Here is a 20,571-nt window from a genome sequence, read left to right on the forward strand (position 1 = left end):
CCCAAAAACCTCCCACCAGTGGTGAAGAGGAACCTGGCAACCCTACCACCAGGCCTATAACTGAGGGCAGCCGCAGGTGGTATTAATGCTGGCCTCCCACTCCCCACTCCTTTTACAACTGGTGTATCTATAAGGGGATGGCCTGCCTGCTTGATTTGACATCTACTATACAGCAGCGGGTACTATGTTAATTTTGTGCACCATCTGTTTTTAATAATTCATGAGTTGATGTTTTATTGTTTTTTTAAAAAAAAAATATTGGTATATATGCATACAGGCTGTGATTTTATGGTTGTTACCTGCCCTGAGCCTGGTTGTGGCTGGGGAGGGTGGGTTAGAAATGCAAATAAATAAATAAATCTGTAAGCCTCTTTGAGCTCATTTTCATGTTCAGAGTCAAGCAGTAAATTCTCAGCTAACGTATCAGTAAAGCATAATATTGAGGAGGCTTACCTTGAGATAATATAATTACAGTTCCTTGTCCAGTTTTCCTCCTGGTCTTGAAAATGGGCGTGTGGGCTGCAATATTATGCATCATTACTTGTGAGAAAGCCCCACTGGATTCAGTGGTCTTGTCTGATCCTACACGTGTCCAGAACTACATGGAGTAGATCAGGGACTTCTAATTTTCCTATAAGTATGTGAATTCTGCAGTGCTAGGCAGATGCTAGTCAGCCAGCAACAGATAGAGATTCTTCAAGCTATCCATAGTAACTTGCAGGCTTCCTTACCACAAGGTGTACCAAAAGGTGCCGGCGGTTGGCATAGATGGCTTTTTATAAAGATTAGCCAATTTATTAGAAGATAGAGCTGTTAACAGCTATCATCAGCCTTGTAAAAATATACTGCTGATTACTGGTTCCCAAAGGCAAGCAACAATGTGTGTGGCGAGGGTCACCAACATGGCTTGCTTTACTTCTTCCTGTAGGCATTATGGACAGTTTACTTGGTATATTATTTATTCAGTATATTTTTATCCTACCCTTTATGCAAGGATATCAGGGTGGTATATGTTGTTCTATGACCCACCATTTTATCTTCAGAACAATCCTATAAGGTAGGTTAGGTGGAGAGAGTAACCCTCAGATACTCATGAAGCTTCATGACACACATATATATGAAACTGCCCTGCAGCGAGGGAGATTGTTGTCTATCAGTGTCAGTATTGTCTACTTTGACTGGAAGCAGCTCTCCATTGTCTCAGGCAGAGGTGTAGTGGTTAAGAGCAGGAGACTCTAATCTGGACACCCGGGTTTGATTTCCCCACTTCTCCACATGCTGGGTGACCTTGGGCCTTTCACAGTTCTCTCAGAACTCTCTCAGACAAGGTGCCTGTTGTGGGGGAGGGGGGAAGGTGATTGTAAGCCGCTTTGAGACTCCTTAAAGGTAAAGGTGCCCTGTGCAAGCACCGGGTCATTCTTGACCCATGGGGTGATATCACATCCCGACGTTTACTAGGCAGACTTTGTTTACGGGGTGCAAGTGCCTTCCCCAGTCATCTTCCCTTTACCCCCAGCAAGCTGGGTACTTATTTGACTGACCTCGGAAGGATGGAAGGCTGAGTCAACCTTGAGCTGGCTACCTGAAAACAACTTCCGTCGGGATTGAACTAAGGTCGTGAGCAGAGCTTGGACTGCAGTACTGCAGCTTACCGCACTGCGCCACAAGGCCCCTGAGACTCCTTACAGTAGAGAAAAGTGGGGTATAAAAACCAACTCATCTTCTACCTGATCCTTTTCACTAGAGGTGCCAAGGATTGGACCTGGGACCTTCTGCATGCAAAGCAGATACTCTAGCACTGAGCCATGGCCATCCCCATAGCAGAGTGTAGATTTGAATCTGGGTCTTCTAGATCCTAATGTGACATTCTAACCGCTACTATACTAGCTATATCCAGCAAAACATTTCTCATGATCCTGTCTTGGCAAAGGGAGTGGAAGCGGTTTCAGCTTTGGCGACCCAGGAAGCTTGCCTGAGCAGCCACAGTGCTGTTTATTGCACTGATTAAAGTTGAAAATCACATTGCATAACAAAACTGCCTTCTGCAAAACTGAAGCAAGTGTGCTATTGTGCTGAGAGAAGGAGGCACACTGTGGGATGCCTGAGTTTTATTTCTGACTCAGCTTCAAATACAGTGTTGTGACCTGAGTAACAAATTATACACACTCTGCTCTCTGCTAAAATGGGCTTATTATTCCCTGCACTTTCCAATGTGTAGAAGTTTCGTTTATTAATGTATGTAAAGCACTCTGAGATCCTTGGAGGGAAGCAGGGGAAGAACTGCATCTGAGAAACCTGCTGTGTGCATATGAAATCTGCACTGCGGACCAGAGAGCAGGATTTTATGCCAAATGTGTCTGAACAAATTCATTCCTCTGAGAGTGCACTTCAGGAAAGCAGGAGAAACACGTACTGCTGCCCCCTTGAGGGCATTCATTTCAGCATGCTGTCGGTAGCTAAGAGAATCAAAAAGCCAGATGTAACTGGGGAGCAGGGACATCAGATAACGGGGAACTAGCCACAAAGCATGATCCCCCTCAAACACTTTGCACAGCATAAAGCTGTAACATTTTCTTGAAGATGGGGACTCAGTTACTCAATTAGAAGTGCATTCATATTGTTTATTTTATTTGCATTTTGGTACTAATAATTTTAATTCATTTTTAAAGAAGGCATTTTATTAGCAATTAAATACTGAAACTAACAACATAGAGATTTTAACTAGTATCTGAGAACTGGTCCGGTGGCATTGGATCTAGTAAAAGCATATGTGTGTATGTTTAAATGTGTGCCACTATGTGTGTGTGAGACACACAGAGAGAGAGAGAATAAAATGCTTGCAAGGGGGTGAATATCTCCTACTGTGCATGTTCATTCCAGATATTAATTATGGTTGCCAGTGTGCCGGAATTCAGAGCCCCCCTCCCCAGTAAAAACCCAACAGCACTATTTTGCTGATGCTGCATATATGTGAACTGACAGTGAACCCATACACCACAAGTCATTCCATGGGGTGACAACTGCATATGAACGAGCACCACGTGACAGTGTGTTCTATCTCCCCCTTAATAATGGGTACTCAGGTTTATACAGGTTTGCTGGGTTAGTTCCAGCTACTACTACTATGAACATAAGCCAGCCGGCCCCAGTGCAGATCTTACCCGGTTAAGTGACCGCCTGCTATTTTGTCCCTAGTTCTTTTTTTTTAAATTTAAAATCTCTTTTATTTGTAAGAGGAAGGGATTTGCCTGGCAGAGAAGAAGACAGGAAGCTTCCGTTCTTGGGAGGTGGGACACTCTTCTATCCTGGTCTCCGATTGGTCGCTTAGTAGATCATCCCTTTGTTTTCGTCTCTTGGCTTTTTGATCTTCTCAAAGTTCTCCAGGACAACATCATAGACTACAGCGTAAATGTTCCGCAGCTCGTTGACCATGAATCAGATTTCGGCATACTCTGCCTCATCGATTTCGTGCACCAGTTGACGCCCACGTGTGGACCCTTGGCTCCTTTGGCCACGGCATCGCCCTGTTCAGTATAGTACTTGGCAATGTGAGTTTGGAATCCGTCCAGCTTCGTTCGAGCGGAAGTCAGCAACTCGTACACTTTTTTCTGGACTGCCACCCCAAAATTATTGCCGTCCTCCATCCGGGGAACCTGGAGCTGCAGCCACAGAGAGATCACATTCATCTTCTCCTTGGTGCCCTGGATCTCAGGCTTGATGCGGTTCAGGAGGGCCGTGATCTTCTCGTTGTGGGCCACGGGGCCACAGGGAGGTGCTTTATCCTCATCGTCCGATTTCTTGCCATCCTTCTCTTTCTTCCCGTCTCCTTCTTTTTCCTTTTTCTTCCAGCGTTCCGTGGTCTGGCACGGGGATGTCTAACTCAGCGTGGAGTGAGATGAGGTCCGAGACATTCAGTTGAGGGTCCTTCAAAAAATTACTTAGCTCCACAATCTTTTCTGGGAAACGTTGAGCAACAAGTTCTTCAGCCTGAGCACATAGGTTCTTCCTGAAGGATTCCACCTGGGCTTCGCACTCGGGGGACATGTGCAGGGTGTCGCGCCGAACCCCGAAAGTGGCTGCAGGAAACGGGGAGAGGCCGGCCGACTTTTGTCCCTAGTTCTTAACTAGAGTTATGCTCATGCCACTGCCATTCTAAAGAGAAGGTGAAGTGTAAGCCGATTCCAAATCTCTTCACAAATAAGAAAGCTCTGTCTCTACAAAGAAAATACTTTTTGCACGTGCTCAAAAATAGTCCTCCTGAAGTATCAGATTTTAAAAATATTGGTAACCCCATCTTTTCTGTGGAGGTGGTACAGGCTGAAGTATAATTGGAGGAAAGTTAAGACATTAACTTAAATGCTACGCATTTCTTGTGATTCACCTCATATTTTTCTAATATCACATCAGGCTGTCAGAATACTGTCTTGCAAATATTTCTGGGAGGCTAGGATGTTGTTCATCAAAAAAGGATATTATCTAGCCATTTCTTGGATTTTGCTGCTGATGGGATGCTATGAAACTGTAGGGGATAGGTGGGGAAGGTAATTATTGTAGGAGGCAAATTGTAGCCTGTATTTATCCAGCCAATTTAAAGCTAAGAACATGCCTATTAATTACTTTTAAAAAGTGTAAAAATGCTGAGAATTCCATCTGATCAAATTTTGTATTTTTGCCCAGCAGAGCTTTTTAATTGCTGCAAAACCAGTCACTGGAGAAGTCCCTTGTCTTGAATTGTTGCCAATTATAAGTACCGTTGCAAAAAACTTGCCTTTTATCAACAGTGGTATTCATTCTGCAGTTGCAGTGAGTCACATTCACAATTGTGTGTGTGTGTGTGTGTAAGGAACCATCAAGTCGCAGCCGACTTATGGTGACCCGGTAGGGCTGGAAGAAAGAAGAGGGGTTGATACCTGCACACATAGTATATGAGAGACATATACTAACCAGTATTACAACTAGAACCTATCTGACCAGTTGTTTGAGTAATTGGGAATAGATTTTACAACCTATGCACATGCCTGGTTGGGTCTGAACTGTTTGTATATGTATTTATTAATTTATTTCTGTAAATGTGTGCAGTCTTAACAAGGGTTTTAATTAACCACTGATGAAGGCCCTATAGGCCGAAACACATTTGGTATGTGGTTACAGTTATCAACCTCAGGAAATGCCATTGTGCTATTTTAATGCTTTTAAATAATTTTAACCTTTACATAGCGCTTCTAATCAATTATATTTTCAGTATTTATACATAGATATAGGCATATATTTTCTTTCCACCCAACCTTGGGTACCCAGACCTGGTATGGCTTTCAAGGCAAGAGACTAACAGAGGTGGCTTGCCATTGCTTGGTTCTCCAGAGTGGCCCCGGAATTCCTTTGTGGCCTCCCATCCAAATACTAACCAGGGCCAACCCTGCTTAGCTTCCAAGATTTGATGAGATCGGGTGAGCCTGGGCCAAATTACTATCAAGTAGAAGATTTACATTTACTTCCATCCTTAATATGAGGGCTGCATCTCAAGGAGGCTTGCAGCATTTTTGTTCCTCTGGCAGCAGCTATTTCAAGGTGAAAACCAACTGCCAGGCACAGTTCCCATTGGGCAGTCCTAAAATGTAGGGTAGGTGCCACATTGCGGAATGTGTTTTTAAGGAACATCAGGCTACCATTACAGGAAAAAATGCTCTCCTTCTCCCCACCCTATGTTTCATACCACATTTGATTACTTTTTGAAGACATTGTTATACCTTTGGTCAACTAACCAGCTTTACTTGATGAGTAGAAAAAAATAAACTAACCAATGTATCAGGTATACATGAGGAAAGCAAACATCCCCTTTGCTTCAGAAAGAAAAAAGTGCAACCATTTGATCTGTGTTGTCAACACTGCTATAGTTATTACAAAGTGAACAAGGAAACCTTAACAAATATTCATAGAATACACAGCTATTTTTTGCATTTGTATAACAGAGTGAGGGATGAAAATCTCCATTTGTGGGTGAGGTCCTTGACTGATCCTTCACCATGTCCTGTGGCAACATTGGCTGTGGAATGGAAAATTAATTCTGAATGCAGTACTGCATCTGAATTACCATAGTTGTGCAGGGAAGGGGGGAGAGGGGGAAGAAAAGCTGTATATCTGTACAAAAAATAATCCTATTATTTGAGTTTGCAATAACAATGGAATTACTGCAGTGAGTACTGAAGGCTGTGTAGGTCATCAGCATTTTGTTTTATAATCTCAAGAAGATGGTGATGATGATGACCTTTTTGTTGTCTGGGTTTTCATGTACCTGTGTCATATTCTTATTAAATGTCCTTGTGTTGAAATCTCTTACTAATCTAATCTTCCCATGCGGCTGCTATATAATTATCTCATTTTGCAAAATATTGCGTCTGTCGTCTTCCCTCCCCCCCCTTCCCTAGAAATGAAGGCAGGAAGAGAGAAAGAAAAAGGGAAGCAGAGAGACTGCTAGGAGAAGGAGCGATAATTGCACTTAAGGAACAATTCATACAATATCAATTTATGCTTCATTGCTGCCAATTGGGTCAGGTAGCTTGCCAATTTCTTTATGCTGCATTGTGGCTGCAATACGGAATGGCATAAAAAGGCCTCCTAAGGAACATTTCAGGATTAGTGCTGTTATGCCCACATTTGTTGTTTGAAAGGGAAAGAAGAGGGAAGGGAAAGAGACAGTAGTATCCTTGCTTAGAAATGTGATAATCCATTATGATTTGATGTAATTCTCAAAATGGTACATATTACTGTGAGCATCCTGTTGTTATTTTCATCATTTGTATTCTACAATTATCACATTTTGTTTCTTGCAATTCAGTAGTGTATTGATTCTCCATCTTTCGTGGAATATAAGGAATGGCATGAAAAGACATTTCTCTACAATAATTTCTTCTGGCTGAATGTGGATACATACTGCTGTGAGCACTGTCATGTTTGTTTAGCTAAAGTTGCTAATAGTATAGACCAAAATAAAAACACGAATGGCTGTGAATAGTTTTAATATTAGATGCTTGCTATTCCTGTGCTGAATTCTGAGTTCCACTCAGCAAATACTTTAAATAATGAACATGCTGCTGTACCAGTAAAATACAATACAAGTATATCTAGAGCCCCTGTCTATTTGCGCCTTTTAAAGATCATGTTTTCAATTTGCTTCTCCCACTGATTAACTTCTTGATCATATAAACACATAAGAGGCAGAAGTTATTGAAGTGCTACCTCAAAGTAAACTTTAACGTAAACAATAGGGATGTGCAGAATTTGTTTTGAAATTTTTCAGATTCAGGTTTATTGGACCTGAAAATGATCGGGTAAGTCAGAAAAAGCCAAATACCCATATCTGTAAATGGGCATTTTCAGCTTTTGTCAGGTTTCCCAAAAATGTTTGGCTCTGTTAAATTTATGAGGATTTTTTGAGGCTCTGGGAGGGCTGCTTTTCAAGATAGAGGCACCAAATTTGCAGTGTAGCTCCAGGTGACTCTCCTTAAAAGAACCTCCAAGTTTGGTTAAGTGTGGTTTAGGGGGTCCAATTTTATGGGCCCCCAAAGGGGGTGCCACATTTTCCATTGGTAACAATTGAAAACTCCTATCACTGACTTCAGTGGGGGGCTAGGTAACTGTTTTCCTCCTATTGTATTCAACGGGAGAAGTTTTGCAAGGCCTGGGAGGGTGTTTTTCCAGGTAGAGGCAGCAAATTTGCAGCACAACTGCTGGTGACTCTCCTCAGAAGAACCCCCAAGTTTGGTGACGTTTGGGTCAGGGGGTCCCATTCCACGGGAGCCCTGTTTTCCTCCATTTGGGTGCCCATAGAATTGGACCCCCTGACCCAAATTTCACCGAACTTGGGGGTTCTTCTGAGGAGAGTCACCAGCCGCTGTACTGCAAATTTGGTGCCTCTACCTGGGAAAACAGCCCCCAGAGTCCCACAAAGATCTCCCATTGAATGCAATAGTAGCAAAACAGTTACTTAGACCCCCATCCTCCCATTGTTTCCTTTTTTCCTCCAGGGAAAAAGCCAAGAGGCATGCTAGTGCCTCTTAACCACAGGTCAATGCCTCCCACCCAAGAACCAACACAAGCCCTATAGAACCATACCAGAACCCAATCCAGCAGAACCACAAACCACATCATGTAGCCAGCAGAACCAATGACAAAACCCCCCCACAGAAACACAACACAAAAAAATCAAAACGGGGCGCTTTTGACAGCCCAGACAGAGCCGCAAGTGCATCCAATGCGCAGGTACTCAGCGACACCCAGGCACGCTCTGGCAGCACAAGCCCAACAGAACCCATGTCCAGCCACACAATGCCAGGGAGATGACGGTGTGGGGGCACTTTTGGTAGACCAGATGAAGCCACAAGCCAATCCAACCAAGAGATAAAGAAACACCCTGAAAGGGAGGTGAGAACACACACACACACACATACAAAGCAAAGGAAAATATGGTTAAGAAAACAGAGCATCACACACAAAGCCAAAAAAAACCCCTCTCCAACCAACTTAAAACAACGCAAAAATCCACAAGAACCACATTAAAACAGAAAACTGGCCCCTCAGGCTTCCCTCCCCAACCTAGACCAGAAAAAGACAAGGGGGAGAAACACCAAGCAAAGGATAAGGGTGAAGGAAAGCCCAACAGTTAAACACCTCAGAAAGGAAGAAAAAGACAATACCACACACAAGGCCCCAAATTTTTTTAAAAAACCTTTAAACAACTGTTACCTTTTAAAAACCTCAACAAATAGGGAAACTAAACAACCAAAGTTAAACTAAAGGCAGTTGAAGGGACTTTAGGCCTTACTAGGCCCTGAGACACACACACACACTCCCAACCCACCAACAGGCTGAAGCCTGAAAAGCGCAACACACTTCACAAAAAATTGAATAAACCAAATTATTTAAAGATAAGACAGTTCTTTCAAACCCTTCGACATCTTCTTCTCTAGGCTGCAGACAGGCAGGAATCCAACTCAGGCAGGCAGGAATCCAGGGCATCAAGCTCAGCAGTCCAAGCACCAGAAACTCAGAGGGAGGAGCGGGAACTAAGCCCAGCAGAGCACCAGCCAAGATAAGCTTAAAAGGGGGATCGACCTAGCCTGCAGCGACCAGGTCTACCCATTGCTTTCAAGAGGCAGTATACCTAGGGTTGCCAGCCTCCTAATGGCAGCAGCAGATCTCCCGCTATTACAACCAGTTCCCCTGGAGAAAATGGCCGCTTTGGCCATTGGACTCTATGGCATTGAAGCCCCCCCCCTCCCCAAACCACGCCCTTCTCAGGCTCAGCCCCAAAAACCTCCCTCCAGTTGCAAAAAGGGACCTGCAACAGCGAGGTCTACTCATTACTTTCAACAGGCCATGGGAAAAGACAAAAGACAAAAAAAGACAGTGGAAGATGCCTGGAAGGCTACAGGTAAAATGAAAGTATTAAACAGATGCCACATGTTCTATTTACTACTGTGGATGAATGAAGATCACGTTGATCAAGGAAATGTTTTCTTATCATATATGCAGCCCCATTAACTATGTATGAATAAGTGTTTTGATTTAGTTACTGTCTGACTTTAACCCACTGCTAGATTTTGCTATCTGTGGGAACAGATTGTTTTCTCCATACTGTAAGAACAAAATCTCATGATAGTTTATTCAATAACTTCAATGTCAAAAACATTAATAGTCTTGATCCTGTGAAAGTTATAGTGCAGTCCTGAATAGAGTTCTAAGTCTATTGAAGACTGTCAGTGGGCTTAGAAGGGGATGACTCTGTTCAGGATTGCACTGCTTTGCTTTGAAGTTCCATTAAAATCAATAGGACTTCAGGAATTGGTAATGGAGCATACATACAACTCTCTTTTTAGGCTTGGGGCCATCATGTGGAAATGTTATAATCTGTATCCACAGCATGCTGGGAGCAAGGGTGGGGGAGTGGGGACATCAGGTTGCTTAATTTCTGCAAGTATTCTGAGATGGTTTTGTCTCTTGAGATATAATTTTCATTTATATTCTCCCTTTAAAGTGTTAAAGCACAACCAGCAGTGAAGGGTTGCTATATTTAAACTGGTATTTGCTTTTGCATCTTCGTTTAAATCAACTTACTTTAATAGCCCTGGTTTTCAGCACATCTGTTTCATGCTCCTGAACACATTTTGTCTTGTGTGTTCTGTTAGGATATGAAAATTTGTTCTGCAATAACAAAAACCAAACAAAACATTCTTAGTCCCTGGAGGATGTCACTTACACAGGCAAGATCTTTCCACCTTATCTTTTAATTCTAAAGCATCTTTGTGTGACAGTTTATAAATTAAAAACTGTTTCTTATATGACACTTAGCTCCTGTTTCCTATGCATTTCATATAAAGAATCTTCATGAATTCAGAAGGTATTATGCAAAACCAGAAGATCTGGTTTTATGTTCTTATGGATACCATTTTTGAACTTCACATTGCTAAAATTAGCCACTGTGCATCCTTTAGAAATACAGAAATTTGTTCTTAATCATTAAATATTTCTACTGAGCTTAAAACATTCCACTTAAAACATTCGAGCTTAAAACATTCCTACCTTTGCCTCCTAAACACTGATAATTCAGAGGTTTACTGGCCATGGAGGCTCCCTCTAGTCACTATGGCTAGTAGCCACTGATGGACCTAAACTCCATGAATCTATTTAATCTATTTTTAATCTACTTGGAAATCTGCTGATTACTGTATCTATGTTACTTGTAGCGTTAGAAGTAGGTTCAAAATCTTTTTATGGCCAATGGTCAAATTCCTTCCTGGAATTGGCAACCAATGATATCTGCTATTTCAGCAAAAATCTAATGTTTATTCATAGTAAAGTGAGAAGTAGGGTTGCCAGGTCCCTCTTTGCCACCGGCAGGAGATTTTTGGGATGGAGCCTGAGGAGAACAGGGTTTGGGGAGGGGAGGGACTTCAATGCCATAGAGTCCGATTGCCAAAGCGGCCATTTTCTCCAGGTGAACTAATATCTAGCGGCTGGAGATCAGTTGCAATCAAAATATACACCACCACACTATTACACACAGTCAGGAACTTAGTATGGAGTCGGCTAGTTAATTTCAAGTCAATCACAGACACAAAGTAATCCAGAACTTGACAATTTATCACATAGGTGCAAAAGTGCAAATGTGCAGTGAAAGACTTACAACATAAGTTCCTTTTGGGAACAGATAACAGCATCTGAGCAACCACGTATGTGAAATGATATAACCTGAGTGGGAACTTTGAAAAAATATATACAGTACGTGGCTGCAGCTTTATCCTGAATGGAAAAATGGAGATAAGTTGTGAACATATACAATTGAATTAAACTGAAAAGGGGCTGAAGAAGAACTGAAACGATCGCCCCCCCTTCAGTCTTCTAGAAATACTATTGAAACCTTACCTGAATTTTGCTCTCCAGTTACCTTTGTGAAGATTACTCAAGAGAAAATTGTGGAGATTGTTACCTTATAGGATTGAGAACATAGGATTGTATATAGAATTGTATGTTGTAAGTCTTTCACTGCACATTTGCACTTTTGCACCTATGTGATAAATTGTCAAGTTCTGGATTACTTTGTGTCTGTGATTGACTTGAAATTAACTAGCCGACTCCATACTAAGGACCTGGAGGTTGGCAACCTTAGTGAGAAGCAATGGCCCTGGACTTCACTCAGGAGAGCTGAGAGAAGGCTGCCTTGCTGCCTTGAGCCAAACGTTTGAGGATGGGGAGGCAGGATCCCTGCAGCAGCCCGGGGGTTGGCCACTCACTTCTACCCTGGGGTCAGCCTGGGGGTGGGGGAGGACCTTCAAGGTGACCTAAAGCTTGAGGTTTTCAGTCTGGTTTGCCCCTCCTCTATTTAGCCGGGCTGCTGCTGGGGGCCTCAGCCAGTGCCAGCTCTCCCTCCCACCCTCCCTCAGATATTGGTTGTTATGGGTTGCTTTTCAGTCTACTGGTTGTCCTTCACTGCATTCTCATCACAGCTTGGTTGGCAGTTTGGGCATTGGGACAGTAATCTATTGGAGGGGACCTGCCTCCCCCATTTTGGGAGTCCCTTAAGGGGTCTTGGGAGTGGAGCCATTCAGCAGCATGCACATTCAGGGGCTGTCAGCTGGCTTTCACCACCAGGTGGCAAGGGAACCATACAGTAGCTTATGCCCATGTGGATTCCAGCGCTTGCCACTCCACATTTTCCTTCACCTCAGCAGGCAGGCTGGGGGAACAGGGTAATATCAGGCGGCAGGTGGGCCTACTGATGCAGGACCCATCCCCATGCTTGCATCAGCCTTTTCGGCTCTGGCCCCGGCCTGGTGGAACACTATGCCCAGTGAGGTTTGGGCCCTGCAGGACTTAAAACAGTTCCACAGGGCCTGTAAAACTGAGCTTTTCCATCAGGCATATGGTTGGGCACCGACAGTCTTCTATCTAGCTGGCTCCCCCTCCCCCTCCCCCTCCCCCTCCCCCTTTCACCTCTACTATCCCACCCACCCCCAATAGGAAGTTAATGATTTTATTACTTGGGATTTGTATTATTAGATGCTGCTGTATATTTAAGGCAGTTTACTACAACAAAATAGAAAGGCTGGGCTTCTCTCCACTTTCCTTGTTGGCGCAGGGTAAAGATCAGGCAATATGCCTTCTGAAGCAAAGGCTGAATGACATAGAATGTCAGGCAGATCTTAGGAGATTACCACTTTTCCTATCACCTGAAAAATCTAGGTACATAGTCTCCCCCGCAGCATATCTTTCCCAATTAGAACTTATCAATCATAGGATTTATCAATCAAGGATTTCACCCTTGCTAGGTGCCAGGTCTTACCATCGGTGGTATTGGAGGGAAGATATAAGTGTCACGGTCTCTGACATAATTATGGTATTTTGTGTACATGTGCAGAATTAATTCCATGTAGAGCTGGAACACAACATACAAACTGAACCACAAACTGCAGAGGTTTGTGTAATGAAAAGCCTGGCAACAGCTTGCAAAATGCAAATGTCCTTAGAACAGGCTGACTGAATTCTCTCAAGGTCTGAATTCTTTCAAGATCTAACTAACTTACCCTGGTCATGTCCTTGAAGGGAGAAGAACAGAGTCATTCTTCACTATCTGCCAGAAAGGTGTATCTGAAATTACCCTTCCTGATTCAGCTGCCAGCTGTCAGCTACTCATATCTCAAGAGCAGAAAAGTCCTGCTATCCTCAAACCTTGAGAAGGTCTACTCAAAGACCTCAAGGCTGTAAGTGCAGTAAGCTTCTTGCTTTCTATAACCTTGCTGAAGGCTATGTTTCCTACTGACCATATGGTTACATGTTACAATGTGAGCAATAATTGTGTTTTATGATTTATATAGTTGTATATTGTATTGTAGATTTCTAAATAGTCTCATTTAATGTGTATTGTACTGAATATGAGAATGGTATGAGTATATGAAAATTGAGTATATGGAGTGATCATGGAGCTCAGAAATGATTGTTTATACTTTAAGCAAAATAGACTGAAAGGAAAGGAAGCCCATATTTGGTCATGGGGAGAAGCTAATAACCTGAACAGCTGCAACTGTACATTATTGCACTGCTCATGTTATCTGAAAGTGGGGAGGAAGATATCCCTCCTGATGGTAAAATCAATACTCTTAATGAGTCTGAAACAGTATAAATACAGCCACAGTAAGCCCAGAGAATCAGAACCTTCCAAAGGCTCTCAAGAAAAGACTGACTGGTATGTATGGCTTAAATACATTACTCTAGACTTTATAAATTAGATACTTTGAACTGAATCAGAATAATTTGACTGTTATATTTTATAAGTTGGATTTTGAAACTGAATAGTATGTAAGACTTGCTTGCTTTTACTTCAGACATTGTAAATACATACATTGTACTTTGACAAGAGTTTTTATAGAAGTGTTAAAGACTTGATAATCTGCATTTACACATATTTTACTAGATGTTTATCAATAAAAAGACTTGCTTTTTAAAAAGTAGGTAAAGTTGTTGAATCCTGCTTACTCGATGACCGGCTGAATAAGATAACTTCACTTCTCAGTAAGTGATACATTCTAAGAGCCTGTCATCTGAACAGCATGACCCTCATAAGAAGGTCCCTTGTGAGTTTTTGCCCTTGTGAGTCAGGGGATATAGAAACTTCAGAACGTCTTGATTCGCTGTTCATTCTAAAAGGAAGTCTGCACAAGGATTCTTTCCCCTTTGCTTAACACTTTCCCTGACCAACCAGATGAGTTTCTGGCTAAGAAGCTCCTAACTGATGAAAAATCACAGTTTACACTCTTGACTGCTAAATTCTGCGTTGCAGCTATTTAAATACATCGTACCCTGACAGAATAAGAGTAACAGAAATACTTTATTACTCAAAATATTAAGGGGGTCGCACCAAGTTATACCATGTTTATATAAATTTTATTCATACATGTAATATGTAATTTTTAGGCTTAGGTTATTTGTAGTAGCAGTAGTAGCTGTTGTTGTGGCTGTTGTTGTTTTTGTTGGCCAGTGACTGTATTAATAATAAATTTTAGTATTAGTATTAGTATTATGCTGTATTAGAAATGGGTGCCTGGGTTTTATAAGTTTTATTGTTATATTATAAACTTGGGTTGATTTTAGTGTGTTTTAACAGGTTATGAGCCACTCTGAGCCTGGCCTGACCAGGAAAGAGCAGCCTAGAAAACAAATAAATAAAATAACTAATAAAATAAAACAATGCTGCTGCATCTGTATTCAATAAAAGCTGGGGCCTATCTTTCTCCAATCTAGCTTGTGTTGCGGTTCTGCCTCCTCTTCCTTGCTCCCTCCCTTGCCCCTGGGTCCATGATCCTGGAAGATGCTGTGTGCACAAGTACATAATAGTTATTTCATGACCATGAGGCGAACAGCTGTGTGGCTGATTTCTGTCTCCTGTTGCAGTGCCTATTCCCTATTGCCTACCGGGGCTTCTCAGTGTTACTAGTCTCTTTATAAGAACATATGGGTTGAAAAATGGAGGAATTTGGCAGCTCCATTGATAGTCTGTTTAGGATTGCTTGTAAGTTATTGTTAGCCATGGTTTTGCATTACATACAAATGTGGTATCCTGGCTTACCACTTCTCATGCATTACCTGAGTTAGTACACATGTTGGGCCCATAATGTGTAAGTAGGGTTGCCAGTTCTAGATGGGGAAATACATGGAGATTTTGGGGGTGCAGGGATTGGGGATGGGAGGGACTTCATGAGGGTACAATGCCATATAGAGTCCACCCTCCAAAGCAGTCAATTTCTCCAGGGGAACTGATCTGTATTGCCTGGAGTTCAACTGTCATAGTGGGAGATCTCCAGGCTCCACCTGGAGGTTGGCAATGCTTATGTGCAAAGCATACTCTACATGTGTAGGGTCTGGCTATGTCACTGGGACAGTTATTTTGGGACAGAGCAATCAAGTGTACACTCAGATGCAAATTTAATTCAGTACTCCAATTAAGAAAGAAAAATGAGACACAGAGAGAGAGAGAATCGCAAATGAAGCAATCTTTATTCCCCTAACAAGAAACAAGGCAGATGAAACGCAAAGGAGAACATTCCCAGCAATGCTGCCCTTGGTTGTCACCTAACTGGGGATGAATGAGGAATCTAAGGAGAAATAAAGGGTGAAAGGAAAAACATATATTCCCAGGGTGAAGGAAAAATCCAAACTGAATGGAAGTTGTCGCTCCAAGTGAGGGACAGAGATTCAGGATCCAAAGGAAGGGATTCAGTGATTCAGCAAAAGGAAATAAGATAGCTGTAAAGTTGGAGAAAGAGGCATGGGCACAAAACTAACTACAAAGTTGGAGGGGGCTTGTGATGCCCTGTTTATGGGTTTGCAAGGATGCGGTGCAGGGGTGTGTGCATCAGATAGACATCGAAGTGGGTGGTAAGACAACTTAGATGGGGTGTTTGAGTTACCAGAGCTAGGGACTGGCTCAGGCTGGTCTGACAAAGGCTAACAGCAGATTGATGAGATTTCCCTGGATTTGGGATTGAATTACTTGGGTAGGTTGTAGAATGAAGAAGGTTGTATGAAGAAGGCCTTATTGTCCAGCAAACTTGAGTCAATTACTCCTGAGTGTGAGAGAACTTCTGGGAGGCTGAAGACAAGAAGGCCTTTAATCAGTGTGTTCTTTGGAGCATTTCAGCAGGTGGGCTACTCCCGCATGGGAGCATCCAGGTGAAATTTCTGCTAGATTAGGGGCACCTACACAATATCAAACTGATTATTTTATCCAAAGTCTGGAGGCTAAGTTAGAGGGCCTTTTGGGATGCACAAATAGAGGGGTCCCTCTGGGACATGGCACCATATGCAACACACTCCCTGGGCTACAGAGATGCCTGACAAGAGCTGCTCATAATCAAAACTGCTCTAATCTTTCACTGCCTCTCACTAGCAGACTCCATGTGTTGCCCGTTCTTTTTAAGGTGCAGAGAGCCAGCGTGGTGTAGTGGTTAAGAGTGGTGGACTCTGATCTGGAGAACCAGATTTTGATTCCCCATTCCTCCACATGAACCCTGCTGGGTGACCTTTGACTAGTCACAGTTCTCTTCAAACTCTCTCAGTCCCACGTACCTCACAAAGTGTCTGTTGTGGGGAGGGGATGGCGATTATAAGCCATTTTGAGACTCCTTAAAGGTGGAGAAAAGTGGGGTATAAAAACCAACTCATCTTCTTCATCATACGTCATCCTTACATGCAGCCAAAAAAAAAAAAAGTTTCACATGTTTCAGTGTCCAAAGCAAGGTGACAGTGGAGCAGGTCAATGAGGTGGATCCCCTTCCAAGTCATCGCATGACTAAAGTGAAAGACTGATTCACTCTATCAGCCTGTGGTAGAGCAGGGATTGGATGCACATGCCTCCCTACATCACTCATGCCGTTGCAAACAATTGTGTGCTCCAGATTCAGCTGGAGTGATGTGGGCATGGGTGTGGGGTCCCTGATAGGATCTATGAAGCACGTCAGCCCCCCAGACCAGATTGAGGTGATTCTGAAAAAGTGTATAAATGTCACATTGGAAGGAGTAGAGGCAGTGCTATGAAGCAAATGTGACTGATGGCACCGTCATGTTTACTCAGTCCCTGGAAAGTTTCAAAAGGATCAACCCATGTAGGATGACAATTAAAGTGTGTTTCCTGAAACTGTGCAGTAGAGATGTATGCATAACTTCATGTGTGCTCTTGTTTATCAGTGTTCCATTCCATGTTTACAAATATCATCAGCAGAGGAAAATAATTAATGACCTTTTCAGCTGTGTCCTATGGTCAGTGGTTCTGGTTGAACCATCAGCTCTGGTTTGGGTTGAATGACACTTTGGGTAGTCAGGGACATGAGAATAAGTACGCTTATCTCAGCTTTAGAGGTAATTTGAACCAATTAATGCAACAAAAAGTGAGGGGAAATAGAATAAACAACACACCCATCTGAAACCTCTGGGAATGTGCAGTGTTTTGTGACTAATGTGAACATAATTACTCTCATGCTTTTAACAAAACTCTTTCATCTCTGAGACAGGCACATTCTTTTGGTCATTAATCTCCCAGATTGAATGTAGCAGCTATTTCAAAAATGCAGCCTTCACACTAGGATAGCCATGTGAGGTGTGCATTGTGTGGACTGGCTTGGGAAGGGCAAAGCAAATTTGTAATCCAGGATAAGATCTGGTGCATGAGTGGGAACCTGTTTGATATGTATTCTGTTCTTGTTCTTATTGCTTGATGTAGGCTCTGAGATCTGCATTCCACTCTATGGGCCAGGTGTGGAGTCCAGCAGTGATTCGGTCAAATAAAACCCCTCTTTCCAACTAGCAATTAAAATACTTAGTTTTGTGCAATTTCTATGAGTCATGCCGCCAAAAGACTTGAGGCCTAAGTCCAAACCAGTCTGTCACCAAGCAAGGATATGGCAAGGGAGAAGAGGAAATGAGAGAGAGAAAAGCAAGTTAAACTGAAAACTATGGCTGCCAACAGAATATTCAGGGCTTGGGATGTGATCTGACCCAAAAGGGTCATATGGCTTCCAGCCAATCAGGAGACTAGACTGGGAGTCAGTCAGAGTGAAGAATGGGTGAATAGCACTTGCTAGGTCATTCAGGCTGTTTATCTAGCCTCAGCTTTAAAATCTGAAGGACCTGATTCCTAATCCTATTGGAAACAGCACCTGATACTCATGTCGAGAAAGTATATTGATTATTCTGTTGCTCCTACAGTGAGTTTCAATTAGAGTAGGGTTGTGCAAAAAAAAATTGGGCGGGGGGTAAATTTTGGGTTCAGGTTTATTGGGCCCGATTTTTTTGGTAAACCTCGAATAAGTCAAATACCCATACTGGTAAAGGGGTATTTCGGCTTTATTTCCGGGTTTACTGAAATATTCAGGTCCATTATAGTCTATGGGGATTTTTTCCGAAGCCCCTGTAGGGGCATTTTTGGAGGTAAAGTCACCAAATTTGCAGCATAGCTGCAAGGGACTCTCCTTAGATAGTTGTCGAAGTTTGATGAACTTTGGGACAGGGGGTCCAATTTTATGGGCCTGCAAAGGGATTGCCCCATCTTCCAGGCATTTGTGAGCTGAGCTGTCCATCGGTTTTCAGGTTCAGAAGTTCAGCATTGCCGAGGAATAGTGGAAAAAGCCAGCCAAAGTCTGGGGGTTCCCTTCCTATCTGAGGCGCATAGCATGATGTCCAAGCAAATTAGCTTCCAAACTGAGAAAAAAATGCAAAAAAAATAATAAAAAAAAATTAGGAAGGCACAGATTATTTATTCTGAGGGATCAAATAATTTCCTTCTGTATTATGTCAGAAGGCTATTGAGAACCAGTGCATACTTGTGCAGTGTGCATCCCTATTGGCAGGTGGACATCTACAACCTTGATCAGCCATATCCTAGCAGTCATCTGGGGCAACCCAATAGAGTTTTCTGTCCTAGAGACCTGCAGTGAATTTTAGGAGCCATTGAGAGGCACGACAGGAGAGTATTGAGCTGTGTGGGTTTGGTAAAGAGGTGGCAATGGTGATATTCTCCAGGTTTTGTCTTGAGTAACCTATTAGTAGGCAGTGTATCAATGAGTGTGGAATATTATTGGGATCCTACACCTCTGCTGTATGATCTGTCAGCCGTTTGCTTGGTTTGAAACAGGGCTTACAGGAACCTCAAGTAGCCTCTATGCGGAGTCAGGAGATTCCTCAGACCAGCTTTGCAGAATGGATACTTGCACACAATAACTTTGGCCGTACTTTGAGCAAGGGGAGTGCGAGACCAGACTGGATACATGGCTGCAGGAATCTCACATGCCTCTTCTATCCCTGCAAGGCATCTCACTCTTTGTGCTGACAGAGGTAGCTTTCAGCAAGGGCTTTCCCCTGGTCTATTTTTTCTCATTTTGTTAAACTAACTGTCTTTGACAGATCAAAAAGAAGACCATGGAGGGGAGAAATATCCAAATATGCCTTCTGTTCTTCACTTTCTTTTTGTAGTGATAGACATACTGTCAGTCCAAGCTGTATTCTTCATAGGAGTCCTGGGGCTCACTCCACTGACAGATACTGGAAGGAGTTTTCCTCTCTTGATGAAATGCTCCTGACCATACAGTCATAACAATTTTGACATTTAAAGCAAGGAGAGAAATTCTGACCGGCATTGTTCATAGTTTGCAAAAAATGCAGCTGACAGAGTAAATGAAGGTGAGCAGCTTTCCTTTATTACTTATTTTTAACACTGACACCTAAAAAAAAAAAAAAGTTGCACTCTTTTCCTTCTCTGATGCCTGCCATGACAGATGGGGAGGAGCAAAGGAGTCAGAATCCTCAAGTATGTAGACACCACTTGTAGTTTATATATGTTGCAATAGCTGTCACAAAGTTGGTGAAAAATATTTAACAGCAATCTTAGGGTTTCAGAGGACTGGAAATGAACATCAGAAGTCTTTCTCTCGCTGTGCTTGTTTGGTCAGTTGCCATATCACATTTTTGACCTTGAAATTTAACAGTGAATGAGAAAGCATTCTGACAAAACTGCTGGCCTCCTAACATCCTAAGAATTCCCTATAAATATCAATATTCAACAGGCTTCCCTAAAATTCTTGTAGCATTTTCATAGAATATCCTGCAGGGATATTCTCTGGGATGAGTAACTGTGCAATTCTGAGGGTGGAGGGGAGTGGATCTGCAGTGGCATGAGGCAGCATAGGTGCACCGCCTCCAGAGCAGCTTGCTGCCAGTGCAGCAAGCCAATTTTTTTAAAAAATAGATATTTTGTAAAAAGCCCTGTGGGTTCCTCATAGAGTTCCATGAGGCTGCGTCATGAATTTTGCAGGTGTATTCAGCCCCAAAGGGGTTAGGAGGCTGCCTAAAGGCAGTTCCACCCCGAGCATGCCCCTGGAACGCCCCCCAGGATGCTGGTGCAAGGAAATATGCTGGGGAAATGCTGGTGGGAGGCCATGCCGGCATCCGAATACTGTGTTGCCCTACACCAGCGTCTGTGCAAGTTTGCACGGTGCAAGTGGCATGGACACCGATGTAGGCGTCAGGCCA

General features: G+C 42.8%; 1 protein-coding gene and 1 pseudogene across 1 annotated transcript in view; one reads left to right on the forward strand and one right to left on the reverse strand.

Annotated features, from left to right (window-relative positions):
• CACNA2D2 (calcium voltage-gated channel auxiliary subunit alpha2delta 2) overlaps nucleotides 1–20,571 on the forward strand; it is a 720,324-nt gene that overhangs the window by 255,552 nt on the left and 444,201 nt on the right. The window lies entirely within an intron of this gene.
• On the reverse strand, nucleotides 3,216–4,051 carry LOC130493375 (proteasome activator complex subunit 1-like; annotated as a pseudogene).

This window comes from Euleptes europaea, chromosome 1 (assembly GCF_029931775.1).
Source record: "Euleptes europaea isolate rEulEur1 chromosome 1, rEulEur1.hap1, whole genome shotgun sequence".
NCBI classification, from domain to species: domain Eukaryota; kingdom Metazoa; phylum Chordata; class Lepidosauria; order Squamata; family Sphaerodactylidae; genus Euleptes; species Euleptes europaea.